This window comes from Bos indicus, chromosome 14, assembly GCF_029378745.1.
Source record: "Bos indicus isolate NIAB-ARS_2022 breed Sahiwal x Tharparkar chromosome 14, NIAB-ARS_B.indTharparkar_mat_pri_1.0, whole genome shotgun sequence".
In the NCBI taxonomy this organism is placed as follows: Eukaryota; Metazoa; Chordata; class Mammalia; order Artiodactyla; family Bovidae; genus Bos; species Bos indicus.
This window is the reverse complement of record NC_091773.1, coordinates 58,269,559-58,290,132: the sequence shown is the minus strand read 5'-3', so window position 1 is coordinate 58,290,132 and position 20,574 is coordinate 58,269,559. Positions and strand designations below refer to the sequence as shown.

At 39.3% G+C, this 20,574-nt stretch overlaps 1 protein-coding gene and 1 long non-coding RNA gene across 5 annotated transcripts in view; one reads left to right on the top strand and one right to left on the bottom strand.

The window, feature by feature from the left end:
• Window positions 1–20,574, top strand: part of OXR1 (oxidation resistance 1) — a 557,562-nt gene that overhangs the window by 401,795 nt on the left and 135,193 nt on the right. The gene's annotated exons all lie outside the window — the stretch shown is intronic.
• Window positions 7,413–18,591, bottom strand: LOC139187008 (uncharacterized). Its single transcript, XR_011570705.1, has 4 exons — window positions 13,452–18,591; window positions 13,205–13,261; window positions 12,491–12,598; window positions 7,413–8,582 (listed from the first exon to the last, which is right to left on the bottom strand). It is a non-coding gene; the product is annotated as an uncharacterized lncRNA (long non-coding RNA).

Here is a 20,574-nt window from a genome sequence, read left to right as displayed (position 1 = left end):
TCTTTTTGCTTACCATATAAAGCTGCAAGGAAACATTCTGTCATTAATTTTCTATACATACCTAACTCTGCAGAACTTTGAGAATAAGCAGCGTCTCCCAGAGTGGTTGTGTGTGTAACTAGAGAATATTAGTTGAAGCACTTCATCAGAGATAAAGCCTTACCTGCATGTGAGGCATTGTTCACATTAGCATTGCTCTAACGCAGTAGAATGGTATCTAGGACTGAAAAAAGCCAGTCATGTCGTTAAGGAATGGAATGGAAATTAATAGCTATTAAAACACTTATAGCTGAGTTTTGGGAACTTTACCAGAAGTTTCACACTGTTTGTCTTACTACTTAATAGCATTTGTAGGGAATACTGCTGGAAGTCTTAAAGAGACCAAATAATTTGTGGTGGTTACAAAGGTAGCTCCATAGAAGATTAGCTATCATACCTTTTCATTTGAGAACGAATCATATTGCCAGTGCAGACCATTGCCCTCTAAAATTGTGTTGGTTTGGTCAGGTACTTTACTTACTGATGGGTAGCCTATTGTAGAACGTCAGAACTCAACAAATGCCAAAAGTTCTGTATTGCATGCAAAATCATGGTCTTACTATATTACACAGAAATGACAATGTTGTGAATTTGGTGGTATTCATGAACTCCGTTGTCTTTATAATCATTGTTCATTACAATGTACTAACTCTGCAGACAGTTTTCAGTGACATGTAGATCTTTTTTAACTTGCCCCTGAAACCCACCTATTGTTGCAGACAGTAGACCTTGGATCTTTATCTACTAAGTTGACATTTTCTCTATCTGATGATTTTCATCCCTACCTGTCAAATAAAGTACAGTGTTATCATATGTTTATATCCCAGTGAGCTGCCATTGAAGGATTTCATGAAAAATATAAGGGAAATGTAAGGGAAACATCCACCAAAACCTTCTCTAGATTAAGTATATGGACGGGGAGTCTATTGAGCAGGCAGTGGATGGTGCCATCTGCTTTTAAAGGATAACACAGAATGTGAATTAAAGAGGGGTTGGGGGCAGGTAGGAAAGGGGATTATTACGACTCTTATCCATTCATTCACTTGCTAAGTTGCAGAACTGTTACTAGTATGATGTACTCTCTCCTTGTCCCATCAGGGAGAAAACACAGAAGGAAATAACTGTAATGCAAAGCAATGTGCACTATATCATGACAATGCAGATGGAGGTTCTGGAGGAAAAAAAATCACACTTATGTTTGGATTATTAGCTCATCAACTAATAACATATTTAAATATTTGTAAAGGTATAAATATTGGGGCTTCCCTGGTGGTTCAGTGGTGAAGAATCTGCCTGCCAATGCAGGAAACGCAGGTTTGATCCATGGGTCAGGAAGATCCCCTGGAGAAGGAAATGGCAACCCACTCCAGTATTCTTGGCTGGGAAATCTCATGGACCAAGGAGTCTGGTGGGCTACGATTCATGGAGGTTGCAAAAGAGTTGAACATGACTTAGTCACTAAACAACAGCAAGGATATAAAACACCAACCAGGTTAGGACCCAGCCTTATCAGATCTGCTGAATGTCAGTACTGTTAGGACTAAATAACAGAGATTTGCTGTGCATTGATTTACTTTAAGATAAGAAGAGTACAGAAGTTAGATACTGAGTTCTGTTCTCTCACTCTATGAGAGACTTTAGAGGGTCCACTTAGTAACTTACTAGGCAGAGCATACTGGCACTGTTTCCAGAGTGTTCAGTGAACCAAGAATGAGGCTGCAGTCAGAAAGCGGATGCAGTGGGTTTCCTGTGTGCAGAAACCTCTCAATCTGAGTCTTGAACACTGCCACCAGAGGTCAGGGCCTGGAGGAGAGGGCAGTCTCTCCCAGGAAGGAAGTGTTGTATTACCTGAGGAAGCACAGGAACCAAAATCCCGTCCTCTCTTCCTGAGAGCAGCTCACTGCTGGCTGAATAGGGTTTGAAGGGAGGACCTCAGAAATGCTCTGCCTACGCAAAGGTATGTGTGAGTGCTCTCAGCTTTAAACCAGTCATTTTAGAAGGTCAGAGAAGGATGACTTTGTTCTATTTTCCAAATCCAGATGAGCCCTGCGGTTCTGTTGGCTGCTACCTCCAGAAAGGGAATGTTTGTTGGGAGTTACCAGGAGGGAGTGACTCTGTTAAAATACTAATCTGAATAGAGGATATAAAAAAAGACTTTCTCTGCATGTTCATTATTTGTCTGTGATTTTCTGTAGGTGCGGCTGCCGTGATTCTATATGGAGGCACTCCCAGAAATAGATTCAAACATAGTGATTTTAAGTCTGTTTTCATGTCCAGTGGCCATTTGAATATGTCATTGGTGGTTTTTTTTTTTTTTTTTTTTAGTGCATTCACAGGAAATCATTTGTCATATTTGTCAATTTGTCATTTGTCATATTTGTCAATTTGTCATTTGTCATATTTGTCTATCTTTTCCATATTACCTTCTCTTGCCCCAAACTGACAGTTTGTGCACAGCTAGGGTAATGATCGTGATTAAGTCATATGCTTATGTTTTTATCACCACTGTGCTCTGAGTTTCAGAGACTGGTACGCATTTCTTTAGATTCTCCTAACCATTCTCTTAAAAGTTTGCTTAAATGCCTTTGTTTTTCTTTAACATGTTATTTCAAGTCCTCTAGGCTCCACTGAAATGTGGAGGGAAATTGATAAGTTTTTGGTTTTTTTAAGTTTTTGTCAGACAAGTCAAAATAACTTTATTATTGAGGGGTTGGCCTATGCTTTTCAATGGAAGGAACAAAGACCTAAAAAGATCTGAGGCATGTGAGTAACCTCTTTGTTTTTAATGGCATACAGCAGATGGAATTCATTACTGACTTTTAAAAATGAAATTGTTCTGAATTATTATTTTATTTTTTCTTTTCAAAAGAAGTAAATACTATTACCAGGTTAGTTTTTCCTCAATCACAAACAACTGTGTAACAATATCAGAGTGCTGTGGGATATGCCCTTTCAAATTAGTGATAAATTTATGAGCATAATGCCCAGTTAAAAGGTTGAATGTTTTTCTTTTTATTTGGTTAATTTCAAAAGCAATTATTTCACAATACAGGGTAAATTATGTAATATCTTTGCAGAAAAAGAAATGTTTTTAATTAGAAATAAACAATCTAATTTCATTTTTCCAATTCAGCACACAGATTCAGTGCTGGTAATCATAATATCAATAATATGCAAAATGCCCAAGTTAGATATTTAGATGATTGGCTTTAGCCCAAACAACTTTTCGTTTTAATCACAGAATCTAAAACTTTTAAGTCATCAAACAGGTTGATAACCAGTCATGCTGCTGCTGCTGCTAAGTCACATCAGTCGTGTCCAACTCTGTGCGACCCCATAGACGGCAGCCCACCAGGCTTCCCCGTCCCTGGGATTCTCCAGGCAAGAGCACTGGAGTGGGTTGCCATTTCTTTCTCCAATGCAGGAAAGTGAAAAGTGAAAGTGAAGTCTCTCAGTCGTGTCCGACTCTTAGCGACCCCATGGACTGCAGCCTACCAGGCTCCTTGGTCCATGGGATTTTCTAGGCAAGAGTACTGGAGTGGCTTGCCATTGCCTTCTCCAGATAACCAGTCATAGCAAAATGTAATTTCCAAGCAACACCTAGTGTTTAAACAATTACATTCAGCTCAAATTTGAGAGGTATCCAAAGTGTCTAAGTTTTCAATCTTTGAGATTTAAAAAATATACAAGAATGGAAAAACCTTTAGACTATAGATGTTACAAAAGTGTGTGAAGCCCTTTTTCAAAGCTGTTGTTTTTAAGAATCATTTCACATACAGCCCAGTGATTATATTTTATAAGATTAGGAGATCCATGCGCACAGGATTCTGGCCACTCCTGAATTTCAGTGAAGCTCTGGGTTGGGTTGGACCCCGCCTTCCATTCCTCCCACCTGTCCTCCAAGCCATCCTCCCCTCCCCCAGTTGCTTCCTCTTCTTTATTCCTCTCTTCCTCCCTCCTATATATCATATCCTCCTGGCAGTTGCACACCCAGGCATCTTTGTTGCACAAGCAGATTTGTTTTCTCCAACCAGTGGCCATCACTGTAAGACTGAAAGACAGCAATTAATATTTTATACGTGGCACTTAAGCCTCTTCACCTAGATTACGCATTTTGCTTCTTTATACCCATCCAAAGGCACTTAATAAATGTTTATTGATTGTCTAGTTAGATTGTATTATGACTGATTTTGAGAATTTCCATACCCTCTGCTGTTACCGGCACTATATTTCCTGGCTTCTAAGACATACCTTTTTTCACATTTTAACTTTTTAAAATCTGAAAGTGTCTTATGATTAGTGGTGTGTCGTGGTTTAATTGACAGGATTTTGCCTTTTTCTCTCTCAGTGGTGCATCTTATAATCAATGCAATCTTGATGAAATACGTAAGTAAAAACTTTAGATAAATACATTACTTGTATTATATGCTAAATGCTATGCATTTCACATTTAAACTCTGTAATAGTATTCTCTTTCTGTTATGTTGCTTATCCATGACTAACTTGGGTCACTTCTCACTACTTTCCTCCACTCTAATTCCTTGTGGTTCTACTTGCTCTTGGACCAACTGCCTTGACTGAAAACCTCTGAAGATACTCCCAGAATTTTATTAGTAAGATAATTACCAATATTTAACAGTACTGATGTGGTTCAAGTTATGGTTCTACTCATTTAAACTATATGTACTTAGTGATTAATAATTGTTCTTAGAGTTTCAAATTACATATTCAAAGAATAGAAATAATGAATAAGTTCTTCATCATAAGATTGTTAGGACAATTTGTAAAAAAATATTGGACCAGTAAAATATTGAATATGAAATGTGTATGACAGCACTTGATAAACTATGAAATACTGTTCAACTATCAACTGTAGCATCAACATTAAAAATCAGACTATTGGAGGAAAGAAGAAATTATAAAATTCATCCCAAATTAAAGAGAGTAAATTCTGCATTTTAATTATCACTGGAAATGATGATGTGACCCATTAACTCATTGACTAAATTGTAAGAAGAACTGTGAAATCTCTCTTCAGAGAACTTCCAGCTTTCGAGTCCAAAGCTGTCTTGAATCCCAGTGCTGAATGCATGCCAGTCTCTGAAAGCTTGTGTCCTTTATTGAATTAGCAGAACCACAGCCCACAGCACCTCTGTGGCATTAAAAATAAAAGATGGTACTTAGATTCCCCAATTCCTTTCCTATCTTTGTTCCTTCCATTTAAGAGTCATATCGATCTGTAAATTACAGTAAGACTTCGAAAAAATAACATAAGGGTGTTTAACAGTGTATTTTGGAATCATTATATGACAAAGTTTTGTCTAACGGAGGAAAACATGGTGGAATGGAGTGGTGGGGAGATGGCCAGAAATTATTGTTTTTTCTGTGTTTGAATTGATTGCTTGGTCTGGTTGAAGCAACCAAAACTTATTGTCTATTTATTGGGTCCCCAATGTTATTTATTTACCAAGCCCTGTTATACATAAAGACTTAAACAGAATTGGCACATGAACATACATTTTAGTAGAGTCTTATTTCCCACAGAAAGTCATGGTGTAAGTTAATGCCCACTGGGAAAAAATTCTGTAAGTAATAATACTCCCTGGTCCCAGATATTCACAAACGAGAAATGATGCTAAATTGATTGAATCAAATCAGATAAGTCACATAGTTATTTCCATCATCAGGACCCTTTTTCTGCCATCAAGAAGATTTCGGATATTTCCAGCTTGAAATTTCATCTTACAATTTGCCAATGAAAAATGAATTCTACAGAAAAACATAGAAACCAAAAGTGCTTTTTAAAAAAAGCTGGTTAGGATATTTGTATGTATTTGAGCATTCTTTAATACTTACATTTCATTGTATTGGCTTTCACAGTTTCAAGAAAATAAAATAACAATCAAAAATAAATGTCATTGCTGTATCTTCAAAATACAGGATACTTCCACGTCAGTTAAAATAGTATTGTTGAATATAAATTTCATTGCTATAGTAAGTATAAAACACAATTTTTTTTTGGAAGAGAAATATGCTTTGTGCATGCGTTGCTTTTGAAGATAGGGATACTTTCAAGAGCTAGAGTAAAAAAGACAAATACTATATTAAAGGCATGTGCAGGTGAAAAGGGGAATTGAAGGAGAGGGAATTGTGGTCATTTGAAAATCCTGTTTATCTTCTACACTTAAGCTTCCAATGGAGGGTCTGTCATTATCTCATTTCAGTCACTTTGTTTTCAAAAGCCAAAAGTTTTCTACTGTGAGCATTTTCTCATCTAATAATATATTGGGGGTTAATACACTTCCCATCTCAACTTATTAATAGTTAACATTTAACACTTATATTGGATGGACTTAATATTAAGTACTATACTAAGTGGTTTACCCATATTAATTCATTAACATCTTAACACATTTTAGCAAAGTTATATAAATCATGCATCAAGCATGTATTAACTCCTGGAAGTTCATGGAAGCACCATTTTCTAGTTGTTCAGACCAGAGACACTGCTGCATTTTTAAGACTCTTCTTTTTCCTCTTCTACTCTGATCATCCCTGAGATTCAGCTGGCTCTATTCTCAAAATAAATCCGGAATCTGCCCAGCTCTTAGCCACCTGTGCTACTCCCTTCTGGGTCCAAATACCTTAATCTTTCAGCTGCGTTATGGAAACGGCCTCCTGACTGGTCCCCCTGCCTCTGCTGCTTTCCGCACCACCCCTCTACCCGTCAGCTTTCAGGAAGGCAGGTGGAGATATGTGGTACCAGGAATCTCACTGTGTGAATCTCATTGTCTCTCTCCTATGCCCAAACCTCTTCAGGGGCTCCTCTCTCTCAGAGTGAAAGCCAAGCTGAAGTTCTCATCATGGTGCAGTCTTAACTGGTCATCCCCACCTGAGCGCGTGCGCGCACACACAGCGCTTGTTTCCTTCAGTGCCGCTGCATTCCACCTACCTTTGCTGTTCCTTGAACCAACCAGACATGCTCGTTTCTTTCACACGGCTTTTTCAGTTGCTGTTCCCTCTGTCTTGGAGATTCCCAGGTGGCTCAGTGGTAAAGAATCCACCTGCAAATGCAGGAAAGGTAGAAGATGCAGGTTGATCCCTGGATCAGAAAGATTTCCTGGAAGACAAGATGGCATCCCACTCCAGTGGAAAATCCCACAGATTAAGGAGCCTGGCAGGGTACAGTCTACAGAGTGTCAAAGAGTTGGACAAGTCTGAGCCTTGGAGGCTCTTCCTATAGAGGCTCATATAGCCAGCTCCCTCATGTTCTTTAGCCTTTTTTCAGGAGTTATAACTTTTCAATGTGACTTTCCCTGGCCACCTTATCTAAAACTTAAAACCCTCCAGCCCCGCCACATTTCGTACCTGCCTTCTCTGTGTTTTTTTTTTTTTTTTTCCTCCTTAGCACTTATCAGTAACAAATATGTGTGTTGATATTTATCTTACTAACTGGAATGCAAACCCTGTGAAGAAGAATGTTTTTGTCTTTTTTTTTTCATATTCTTTCTTTTATACCAAGAACAGAGTCTAGTGTGTAATAATATATCCTCAAATATTTGTTGACCGTATCTTCAGATATCAACCCTGTTCATTAGGTATAATTATTACCCCCATATTATAAACAAGGAAGTGAAATCGCAGAATGATTAAGAAAATGCCTGAAGTCGAGCAAGCTAAGGGTCAGAATCGGGATTCAAATCCAAGACTTGATTTTGGAGTCTATGTTCAGACCACTCCTTGTTTAAATCACTGAGTAGATCAATTGGAAAAATAGGACTATATATAGATTCAACTATTCTCTGGGATTTTCTGCAATGTGTTTTTCTTCCAGTTAAGGGGAAAATTGCGAGTGCCTGACCTGGCACGGCCAGACATAACAAAGCCTCTTTCCTCCATCTTTCTTTGACTTTTTTTTTTTTTCCCTAAAAAGAAGGTGTAAGTTTTTAACATGGAAAAGTGTATAAACAAATGACTCCAATCCCACTCATGTTTATGTTCTAGTAGTAATAATAAAGTAACATATGGGCAATGTTAAAAAGAAAAAAGCAACACTCTGGAAAAATACAAAATGAAAGCATTTATTGAATGTCTACTGTGTTCTATAATAAATAAGTGCTAGAGCTCTGTATTTGGTAAGACAAGTAGAATTTAATGAGAAGGACAGACATATATGCAGACAGTTATAATTATGCATTTCGTAGAGTGTCACAGTCGGGTTATGTCTACTTCTGAATTGGAATTTAGATGAAACAGCAAATAGAGATCTGCTGACAGCTGAAAGCCGGGCCTTGGAGAGTTGTGGGGCAGGTGTGTAAATAGTGAGTGCGTGCATGTATGCTAAGTCACTTCAGTTGTGTCGAACTCTTTGCAACCTCATGGACTGTAGCTCATCAGCCCCCTCTGTCCATGGGATTCTCCAGGCAAGAATACTGGAGTGGGTTGCTGTGCTCTCCTCCAGGGGATCTTCCAGACCCAGGAATCGAACAGTCATCGCTTCCATCCCCTGCCTTGGCAGGCGAGTTCTTTATCACTAGCGCCACCTGGGAGTGAAAGGGGATTAAATATCTCAAGAGTAAGGAAACACTTTATGAAAGAGGAGGTTGGGGAATGCCAGCAGTAAATGTGACACGTCACAGTTTTGCTTTAGATGACTGGACTAAGTGAGAGAGACTACTTTAAAACAGCATTACATATGCTGCTAAATAGAAATTACAGACAAATCAAGTTATCTGAAGGTTGTGTAAATACATATTGAATTTAATTAGTAAAAGGATATATCATTACTTATCTAAATGCATCATTTGGAAAATTACCAATTGCACATCCTTCCCTACCCACCTTGCTCCTCTGGGAAGTCAGGTTTCCAGCTGTTCATTTCTTTGATTTGACAAGGTCGCTGTGAACTTCTGACTGTCATCCAAGTGCTGGCAGTCCCATCTAGCTTAGTGACAGACTGCTAAGTTGTTACTCAGGGTGTCTGTAAAAAGGACCCTATGCCCTTCCATGGTGGTGATTTCTCCACAAACAAGTGAAAAGCAGGCAAGATATTTAAATAGTGTTAGGAAGAAAATATTAATAATAGGAAAAATATAGAGTTATGTGATCACATGAGACTGTAGTAGGGTGGGGCAGCAGTGGGATTAGCTTGGATAATGATGGGGGGCATCTCTGAGAAGGTGTCATTAGAGTTGAGACCCATATGGTGAGAAGCCATACACTAACCAAGTAGAGAGATTGTAAATATAAAGGTTGGAAGATGAAAACAAACTTGGTTTGTTCACAGAACGGAAAAAGTACAACTGGACAAAGTAGTAATAGTCCAGGATGAGGTCTCAGAGTCAGCCAGTGACATAATGTACGCTCATAATTGATGTTCATTTAAGCCTAAGAGCACTGGAATTGTTTTTCTTCTTTAAGTGTGTCTCAAGTATAAATCCACTACTATTTCTATCAGTAGTAGAAAATAACTGGAATTTTCTCTGCACTGCATCATTTGTAAAAACCTTTACATGCATTCTCATTTTACTTAAAATTCCTTAACATCCTCATGAAGTGTGTGTGTGTTTGTCACTCAGTTGTGTCTGACTCTTAGCGACCCCATGGGATGCAGCCCACCAGGCTCCTCTGTCCATGGGATTTCCCAGGCAAGAATACTAGAGTGGGTTGCTATTTCCTTCTTCAGAGGATCTTCCCAACGCAGGGATCAAACCCAGATCTCCTACATTGCAGGCAGACTCTACCATCTGAGCCCTGAGGAAAACTTCATGAAGTAGGCAGGACTAACTTTATTTCTATTTTACAGAGAAGGAAACCGTGGTATAAAAATGTTGCATAACATAAGGCCTACAAAGCAGCCCTTCCCCCAGTTACACAGATGTAGGTCATATGATCCCCCATGCATCATCAAAGTTGTCCAAGAGTCAAATCTGTCTTTTAACCTAGAGTTAAAATGAACTTGGGGCTTTGGTATATAACTAAAGCCTGCTTGCTCATTGCTGAAAAAAGAGGAACAAAGGAGTTCCTACAGTGAATCAAAGAAAAGGTGATCTCAGTTTGCTCTAATAGCCTCTGTGTGTGTGGGTATGTGTTTTATAGCATAAGTTCTTTCAAGGCAAAAAAGAATTTTAAAAATGGAAAAAAACAAAACAAAACAAGGCTTTCCATGTGGCTCAGATGGTAAAGAATCTGCCTTAAATGCAATCTGGGCATATTAGAAATATCTCAGGGCTGGAGCTATTAAGCTTGCTTATTAGAGGTAAGTCAGGGTTGTACACTTAACCTCATATTCTTTTTTTTAATTTTTAAAATTAAGTTATCATTTAAGTTATCATGTAGACGTATGATATTTATTGTCTTGGTCTATTAGCTAAGAAAACCCTTTTCACTTTTGTGGATTTATTATATTTTTAAATAGTATTTCCTGTTTCTTGCTTATTATATTTATATTTTCATTTGTATTTCTACAAATGTAATTCTCTGTAAGACATGGCCTTGATTGAAGTTTGGTGACTTTTCTCTTTTAATTCAGTCCTTTTTCATATTTTTAAATTAGTTTATTTATTTCTCCTTTGGTCTTTGGTTTCTTAACACCTTATCTGTGTGGATGATTAACTCTTAACGATATATTTTTTTTTACTTTAAAAGCATCTCACTTTTCTTAGTTTTTAAAAAATCCTATGTGTTTTTAAAGCTTCAGATAAATATTTCATTTAAGGATGGCTTTTTTCCCTATACTTTCTCTTTCAAGTCTTAAGGCTGATTTCCTGATTTAACATCATACATTTTTGTAATAATCAAAACAACCACCACTAAATCTTAAACTTGAAGAAACTATCTCCAGGTTATTATTCACTATTGTTGAGATACTTTTTCTCAGTTTCAAAATTATTAAATAGTCCATAGTTTAATTTACTCCATAATGTAATTCTTCAAGACATTTACAGTTTCTAGTTTTAAATATATAAATATTTAAAGTCAATTTGTAATATATATAATAATACATTTTAGAGGCAGCTTAATTTTTAATGTACTCTGTAGCTTAAGGGATAGCACATATATTTTATCATTTCAAAATTGCAAATCCTGAAAAACAGAAAATGTCCAGACCCTTATTTTCCTCAAGGTCTTGACTCTTTTTTTTCTATACAGTTAACCTTTCAAGTCAGCAACCACATTTATCTTAAGGTACATGTACATGTTATGCAAACAATTGAAATTGTGGCAACTCTGAGAAAACATGTCTTGTTAATAAAAACTGGATCAGAGCACAAGCAGAAAGGGAAGACTTCAGGATAGAAAAGGTGGTATTTCAAAACTTGGTTTCTCATACATTTCTCAAAGTATATATTCAGACACTGGTCCATAATCAAGATAGCAGTCCTTATGAACTAGCTTCAGTTTTGTTGAGAGAAGACTGGCCATCAACATGTTTTAATCTTCCCTTACTTTCCTTTGTCTTTCAAAGCATATATTTTACCGTTGATAATTTTAAGCAAAAATAGTGAAAAGGGACTGCTGTTCCCAGCAGGAACATTAAATATAGAAAATAGGCTTTTTGAAATAGAAAAAATAAAACATTAGGTATGTGATGGTAAATCAATATAAAGTGAGATATTCTGTTTATATTTTGTATCACCTTTCCTACTGTGGATGATTTACTACTATTGAATCAATACAGGAAACTGATAATGATAACATAACCAACATATGAAGATGACAAAAATGATAAAGCTAGCAAACTACCCAAGTGTTTTTAGAGCTTCTTGTCTACTTTTCCCCTGCAGTCAAGGAACAATCGCACTGATACTTGGTTCTTCCAGTACCAGCAAGGGACTTACTTGCTGTCTTTTCAGAGGTGATTAAGCTTCATGCCACTTGCTAACAAAGACGACCAATTTGAAAAGAATGCTGGTGCAATTCATAGCTGAAAACGTTAGCTGTAAGGCAAGTCCTAAAGCTTCTGTCATGACAGGATGTAGGAAGAGGTACAGATTGGAGGGGCAGGGGATCTGCCAGCTATTTTTTTCTGAAGCTCTGTAGTGTTGCATTGGGAATTTCCCATACTACTATATCTCAGAGTACTTGATTACAAGGAATTCCTAACTGGACTTCTAACCTTCTTTTCTTTCTTCATGCCCTTCCAATCCATTATCCACACTACCATCTTAATGATCTTTCTGAAACATATTAATGGGACTGATTGGTTCTCTTTTAAAAATCCTCTTAAGATTTACCATTGCCTGCTACATATATTCCGAGTCCTTATGTTACACACACTATCTTTTATGGTTTGGAACCTACCTTCCTAGCATCTCCTGTGCTCTATATCCTCAGTCCTCTTTGTATTGACCTCATTTTAAGAATGCCTGTCCACTGGATTGTTGTAAGACTTCAGTGAGAAACTATATATAGATTACTCAGTAATAGCCAGTATTTACTGAACACTTACCATCTTAGAAGGTGCCAAAGACTGGGCTGAGTCTTTATGTGTATTTTCTCATTTAATCTTCATACAACCTTGTGAGGTATAGACCCTTTTATCTATAATCTCCATTCTCTAAATGAAGAAACAGATTTTGAGAGGTCAGCCAACTTGCCCAAGGTCATACCTATAGCCAGAAATGGAGTTGTAATTTTATCTAGCCAACTTCCAAACTGATGCCTTTATAGACTTTACTGCTGCCTGGCACACTGCCTGGTGTACAATCGGCTTGATTAAATATTCATTAAAACAAACATTACTATAAAACTTACAGTGTCTAGAAAATGACCTTTTTTTCTTGCCTCCATGGTGCAGCAAGGTTAACTGATAAAGCACTTTTTGGCCTCTTTTAAGATGCTCCTATCTCCTCTACGCTGTCTTCTTTCACTTCACACTCACGGACCTGTAGTGTGCTAATTGTTTAAGTATCGAGTGCCTTTCATCTGTGGGCTCTTCGTCTCACGCCATATCGTCACTGTCTTTGTGTCCTTGGAGAAGAGCAGTTCAGCAATTGTGAACGAATGGAAGCAGTGAAGCAAGCTCTGAAGAGAATTTTGAAATATGTGGGGTTTTCCCCTTTCTCAAAAATGAGGAATTCCTCCTTCCGTTTAATGTGTAAGTGCATTAACATTCTGAATAACACTCAACTGGGTCATTATGAGAGAGCAGAATCAGACTTACGAGGTTGGAGTGGGAAAAGGGAAGATGAACCCTTCTTTTTCTTCAGTCCCCTTTTCCCTACACATGAAAAAGAAGCACATGATAACATTTAGAAATGGTGAAATTAAAATTCTCTTAAAAAAATTTAAAAAAAAAGTAAATTCTCTAAAAAAAAATAGTTGACTAAGATTCAAGTCTTAGCTTTTCTGCCCTTACCCTTTTTACATTTTCTTTTTTCACCCTTTTACTCTTTTTACAAGTTACTTACTGTTGGCTCAGACGGTAAAGAATCTGCCTGCAAGGCAGGAGACCCAGGTTCAATCCCTGGGTCAGGAAGATCCCCTGGAGAAAGGAATGGCAATCCACTCCAATATTCTTGCCTAGAGAATTCCATGGACAAAGGAGCCTGGTGGGCTGCAGTCCCTGTGGTCACAAAGAGTTGGACACGACTGAGTGAGTAACACACTCAGACAAACACAGTTATACCTTCTTTCACAGTGTTTCTCAAAGGTTAGTGAATTAGAAGTGTTAGTCACTCAGTTGTGCCTGACTGTTTGTGACCCCATGGACTATAGCCCACCAGGCTTCTCTGTCCATGGAATTCTCCAGGCAAGAATACTGGAGTGGGTTGCCATTCCCTTCTCCAGGGGATCTTCTCTATGCAGAGATCAAACCCAGGTCTCCTGCATTGCAGGCAGATGCTTTACTGTCTGAGCACTAGGGAAGTCTGAAACAGCACTACTTTTAAGATCTGAGAACTTGAGGGAAATCAACTGATGAGCGCATGGTCACAGAGTGAGTCAGTGAAATGTCTCGGGAATAAATCTGTTCATCTGACTGCTAGTTCAGGGTTCTACACATCCAGCTACATGCCCCTACTGCTGCTGCTGCTGCTAAGTCACTTCAGTCGTGTCTGACTCTGTGCGACCCCATAGACAGCAGCCCACTAGGCTCCTCTGTCCCTGGGATTCTCCAGGCAGAACACTGGAGTGGGTTGCCATTTCCTTCTCCAATGCATGAAAGTGAAAAGTGAAAGTGAAGTCGCTCAGTCGTGCCCGACTCTTAGCGACCCCATGGATTAGAGCCTACGAGGCTCCTCTGTCCATGGGATTTTCCAGGCAAGAGTACTGGAGTGGGGTGCCACTGCCTTCTCCACATGCCCCTAAAGGAGTGATAAATCTTGAAGATGGTACAGTTAGGGCAAGAAATCACTGTCATTGCCACTGCCCATATTCTGTTTCCCCTGCTTAATAGAATAATAATTTTAAACTCATAAATGGGAATATTCTATTGATTAGCGTGTACTATTACGCCAAGGATACCAACAAAGAAATACGTCTAAAATTTACATTATCCCCTAAAATATAGAGAACCAACATATATCAGAACACAAGCATTTCTTAAGTTATAAAACAAATATTCATTATTTGGTATGAAGAAGAGGTTAAACATTATTTTTAATAAACTGCTTTCCTTTTTCTTTTTAACTTGTGTGGCAAGATCCTCCATCCCTAGGTGATATTAAACAACTATAAGGTCTAAAACAGATTTGTTACTCTGGGGGAATATAGTAATAATTTCCCTTAGTCATTGTAAGCTAATACAGTATGATATATCTACATTACAATCCCATATCTTAAGAGGGTGAAACCCCTGCTTCTGTCTATTAATTGGTAGGTAACCCTTAATATCCCACCCACTTGACCTTCTCTGTTTTCTCTTTGTATTGGGAAGTAGTGCCTTACCTTTCTGTGTAGAGATAAAAGTCAGCTAATACCTGGCTTTGGTTCCTTACACTGCTACCTGGCAGGTATGCAACCCCTCATTTCTTCATCTGCAACATGGGGATAATATTACTTACCTTCCCCACAAGGTTCTCACCAAGATGAATGACATATGTCTAAAAGCAGGCTTAAATTGTAGAATCCTGAAACTGAAAAGGACCTTCCCAAGGTGAGTCTGCTTCACCATGGTAAGGAATTCATGGTAAGTGCTATGCCCAAGAACTTCCCTAGTGGTCCAGTGGTTTTGAATCGGCAATAAAAACAAAAGAATCTGCCTCCCAGTGCAGGGGACAGGGGTTCAACTCCTGGTCAGGAAAGATCCCACGTGCCATGGGGCAACTAAGCCCACAACTACTGAGCCCCTGTTCTGCAGCAGGAGAAGCCACCGCAACGAGAAGCCGATGCACCTCAGTGAAGAGTAGTCTCGTCTAAACACAAGTAGAGAGAGGCTGTGCAGCAACCAAGAGCCAGCATGGAAAAATAAAATTAATTAATTAAAAATATTAAAGTTAAAAAAAAATGCTTTGCTCAAGACCAGTTAGCCCATGAGTCATACATCTGAGGCCTTTGCTTGAGTGTGCTTTGTTTTTATTTCCATTTTTTTTTTCCACTTGATAGGCACAAGGGAACTGATATGCACAAGGAAGGAATGTAAAGACTATGGTAGAATGAAGTCAAAGAGGAAGTAGGTATTCTATGCCAAGTAACGTGACAGCAAATAAGAAAAGAGAACGTACAAGGAAGAACATTTATTGGAGAGTTTATAGCATGCCAAACATACATTAAAACATGAAAAGCTTTTAATTATCCAATGTGTGTTACACAGATAAAATATCTACTAAGAATACTTTTTTAACATATGTGTGTGCCAAGTCGCTTCAGTTGTGTCCGACTCTGTGACCCCATGGACGGTAGCCTGCCAGCTTCCTCTGTCCGTGGGATTCTCCAGGCAGTAATACTGGAGTGGGTTGCCATTCCCTTCTCCAGGGGATCTTCCTGACCCAGGGATGGAACCCTGTCTTTTCTGTCTCCTGTATGGGCAGGTGGGTTCTTTACTACTAGCACCACCACCTGGGAAGTGTAGAATTATTCAAAACCACTCCTTGTTGTCCCTGTCTCTGGTACTTTTCTAGGACTGCACACCAAATCCCTTGCTTTAAGCTGTGTTGCCTCGGTGCTGGCTGGGAGTGGAGGGTGCATGAGGAAGTTCAAGGAGCTGAGGTGTGGAGAGAAGTAGCTGCTTGGGTTAGATAAGGGGGTGTCCAGGAGACCTCTCACTCACTAATGACTCTTCAGTGATTTCCAATCTTAGGCATCCAACTGGGTTTTTAAGTCCCTTTTACGAAATGGAAATATTTCTTAAAATGATACTTACATCTCCGAAAATTCCTTCCTTGACAGTAAATCTACATTTCTCCTCTAATCACATCAGCTTTGATTGGTATGGAGAGGTGGAAGAGAGTGTAACTGAGAGTTTCAAGCCCTTAGGAAAGGGCAGACCTAGATAGAGGTTGAGTGGTAGATATTAAAGGTTACTGAGCGCCAGGAGGCAAAATAAACTCATTAAAAAAAGAAAAAGATTGGTGAGAAATGCCAAAAACAGCCTTTGGCTGATTTGGTTTTTTTACTTAGGGCATGGAGGTAACCAATTAAAATCTAAAATGTGATACTACCTTTTTTTTATGCTTAAACTTGATATTGAGTGCTGTATTTCATGGGTGCTAGGAAAAGGAACAAGTCAAATTCTAGCATCCTAAGCTGCTGCTACTAAGTTGCTTCAGTCGAGTCCAACTCTGTGCGACCCCAGAGACGGCAGCCCACCAGATTCCCCCGTCCCTGGGATTCTTCAGGCAAGAACACTGGAGTGGGTTGCCATTTCCTTCTCCAATGCATGAAAGTCAAAAGTGAAGTCGCTCAGTTGTGTCCAACTCTTCACGACCCCATGGATTGCAGCCTACCAGGCTCCTCCATCCATGGGATTTTCCAGGCAAGAGTACTGGAGTGGGTTGCCATTGCCTTCTCCCCTAGGATCAGCAGGCACCATAATATAAAAGAGACAGTGGAGAGATTACAGAGCTGGAAACTGAAAACCTAAATTCAAACTCCTACTCTAGAAGTGAGGAGTTGCATCTGTCTGTGAGTAAAGACTTCTGATGATACTTATCTAAACATCAGATCAGGTAGGTCGCTCAGTCGTGTCCGACTCTTTGCGACCCCATGAATCAAAGCACACCAGGCCTCCCTGTCCATCACCAACTCCCAGAGTTCACTGAGACTCATGTCCATCAAGTCAGTGATGCCATCCAACCATCTCATCCTCTGTCGTCCCCTTCTCCTCTTGCCCCCAAACCCTCCCAGCATCAGAGTCTTTTCCAATGAGTCAACTCTTCGCATGAGGTAGCCAAAGTACTGGAGTTTCATCTTTAGCATCATTCCTTCAGATCTAGGGCTGATCTTCAGAATGGACTGGTTGGATCTCCTTGCAGTCCAAGGGACTCTCAAGAGTCTTCTCCAACACCACAGTTCAAAAGCATCAATTCTTCGGTGCTCAGCCTTCTTCACAGTCCAACTCTCACATCCATACATGACCACAGGAAAAACCATAGCCTTGACTAGACGAACCTTTGTTGGCAAAGTAATGTTTCTGCTTTTGAATATGCTCTCTAGGTTGGTCATAACTTTCCTTCCAAGGAGTAAGTGTCTTTTAATTTCATGGCTGCAGTTACCATCTGTAGTGATTTTGGAGCCCAGAAACATAAAGTCTGACACTGTTTCCACTGTTTCCCCATCTGTTTCCCATGAAGTGGTGGGACCAGATGCCATGATCTTCATTTTCTGAATGTTGGGCTTTAAGCCAACTTTTTCACTCCCCACTTTCACTTTCATCAAGAGGCTTTTGAGTTCCTCTTCACTTTCTGCCATAAGGGTGGTGTCATCTGCATATCTGAGGTTATTGATATTTCTCCCGGCAATCTTGATTCCAGTTAGTGTTTCTTCCAGTCCAGTGTTTCTCATGATGTACTCTGCATATAAGTTAAATAAACAAGGTGACAATATACAGCCTTGATCTACTCCTTTTCCTATTTGGAACCAGTCTGTTGTTCCCTGTCCACTTCTAACTGTTGCTTCCTGACCTGCATACAAATTTCTCAAGAGGCAGATCAGATGGTCTGATATTCCCATCTCTTTCAGAATTTTCCACAGTTGATTGTGATCCACACAGTCAAAGGCTTTGGCATAGTCAATAAAGCAGAAATAGATGTTTTTCTGGAACTCTTGCTTTTTCCATGATCCAGCGGATGTTGGCAATTTGATCTCTGGTTCCTCTGCCTTTTCTAAAACCAGCTTGAACATCAGGAAGTTCACAGTTCACATATTGCTGAAGCCTGGCTTGGAGAATTTTGAGCATTACTTTGCTAGCATGTGAGATGAGTGCAATTGTGTGGTAGTTTGAGCATTCTTTGGCATTGCCTTTCTTTGGGATTGGAATGAAAACTGACCTTTTCCAGTCCTGTGGCCACTGCTGACTTTTCCAAGTTTGCTGGCATATTGAGTGCAGCACTTTCACAGCATCATCTTTCAGGATTTGAAATAGCTGAACTGGAATTCCATCACCTCCACTAGCTTTGTTCGTAGTGATGCTTTCTAAGGCCCACTTGACTTCACATTCCAGGATGTCTGGCTCTAGGTGAGTGATCACACCATCATGATTATCTGGGTCGTGAAGATCTTTTTTGTACAGTTCTTCTGTTTATTCTTGCCATCTCTTCTTAATATCTTCTGCTTCTGTTAGGTCCATACCATTTCTGTCCTTTATTGAGCTCATCTTTGCATGAAATGTTCCTTTGGTATCTCTGATTTTCTTGAAGAGATCCCTAGTCTTTCCCATTCTGTTGTTTTCCTCTATTTTTTTGCATTGATCGCTGAGGAAGGCTTTCTTATCTCTTCTTGCTATTCTTTGGAACTCTGCATTCAAATGTTTATATCTTTCCTTTTCTCCTTTGCTTTTCACTTCTCTTCTTTTCACAGCTATTTGTAAGGCCTCCCCAGACAGCCATTTTGCTTTTTTGCATTTCTTTTCCCTGGGGATGGTCTTGATCCCTGTCTCCTGTACAATGTCACGAACCTCATTCCATAGTTCATCAGGCACTCTATCTATCAGATCTAGGCCCTTAAATCTGTTTCTCACTTCCACTGTATAATCATAAGGGATTTAATTTAGGTCATACCTGAATGGTCTAGTGGTTCTCCCTACTTTCTTCAATTTAAGTCTGAATTTGGCAATAAGGAGTTCATGATCTGAGCCACAGTCAGCTCCTGGTCTTGTTTTTGCTGACTGTATAGAGCTTCTCCATCTTTGGCTGCAGAGAATATAATCAATCTGATTTCGGTGTTGACCATCTGGTGATGTCCGTGTATAGAGTCTTCTCTTGTGTTGTTGGAAGAGGGTGTTTGTTATGATCAGTGCATTTTCTTGGCAAAACTCTATTAGTCTTTGCCCTGCTTCATTCCGTATTCCAAGGCCAAATTTGCCTGTTACTCCAGGTGTTTCTTGACTTCCTACTTTTGCATTCCAGTCCCCTCTAATGAAAAGGACATCTTTTTTGGGTGTTAGTTCTGAAACGTCTTGTAGGTCTTCATAGAACTGCTCAACTTCAGCTTCTTCAGCGTTACTGGTTGGAGCATAGACTTGGATTACTGTGATATTGAATGGTTTGCCTTGGAAACGAACAGAGATCATTCTGTGGTTTTTGAGATTGCATCCAAGTACTGCATTTCGGACTCTTTTGTTGACCATGATGGCTACTCCATTTCTTCTGAGGGATTCCTGCCCACAGTAGTAGATGTAAGGGTCATCTGAGTTAAATTCACCCATTCCTGTCCATTTCAGTTTGCTGATTCCTAGAATGTCGACATTCACTCTTGCCATCTCTTGTTTGGCCACTTCTAATTTGCCTTGATTCATGGACCTGACATTCCAGGTTCCTATGCAATATTGCTCTTTACAGCATCAGACTTTGCTTCTATCACCAGTCACATCCACAGCTGGGTATTCTTTTTGCTTTGGCTCCATCCCTTCATTCTTTCTGGAGTTATTTCTCCACTGATCTCCAGTAGTATATTGGGCACCTACTGACCTGGGGAGTTTCTCTTTCAGTATCCTATCATTTTGCCTTTTCATACTGTTCATGGGGTTCTCAAGGCAAGAATAGTGAAGTGGTTTGCCATTGCCTTCTCCAGTGGACCACATTCTGTCAGATCTCTCCACCATGACCCACCTGTCTTGGGTTGCTCCACGGGCATGGCTTAGTTTCATTGAGTTAGAGAAGGCTGTGGTCCTAGTGTGATGAAATTGACTAGTTTTCTGTGACTATGGTTTCAGTATTATCTAAAACACCAATACAGTATACTAACGCATATATATGGAATTTAGAAAGATGATAACAATAACCCTGTGTACGAGACAGCAAAAGAGACACTGATGTATGGAACAGTCTTATGGACTCTGTTGCAGAGGGAGAGGGTGGGAAGATTTGGGAGAATGGCATTGAAACATGTAAAATATCATGTATGAAATGAGATGCCAGTCCAGGTTCAATGCACGAT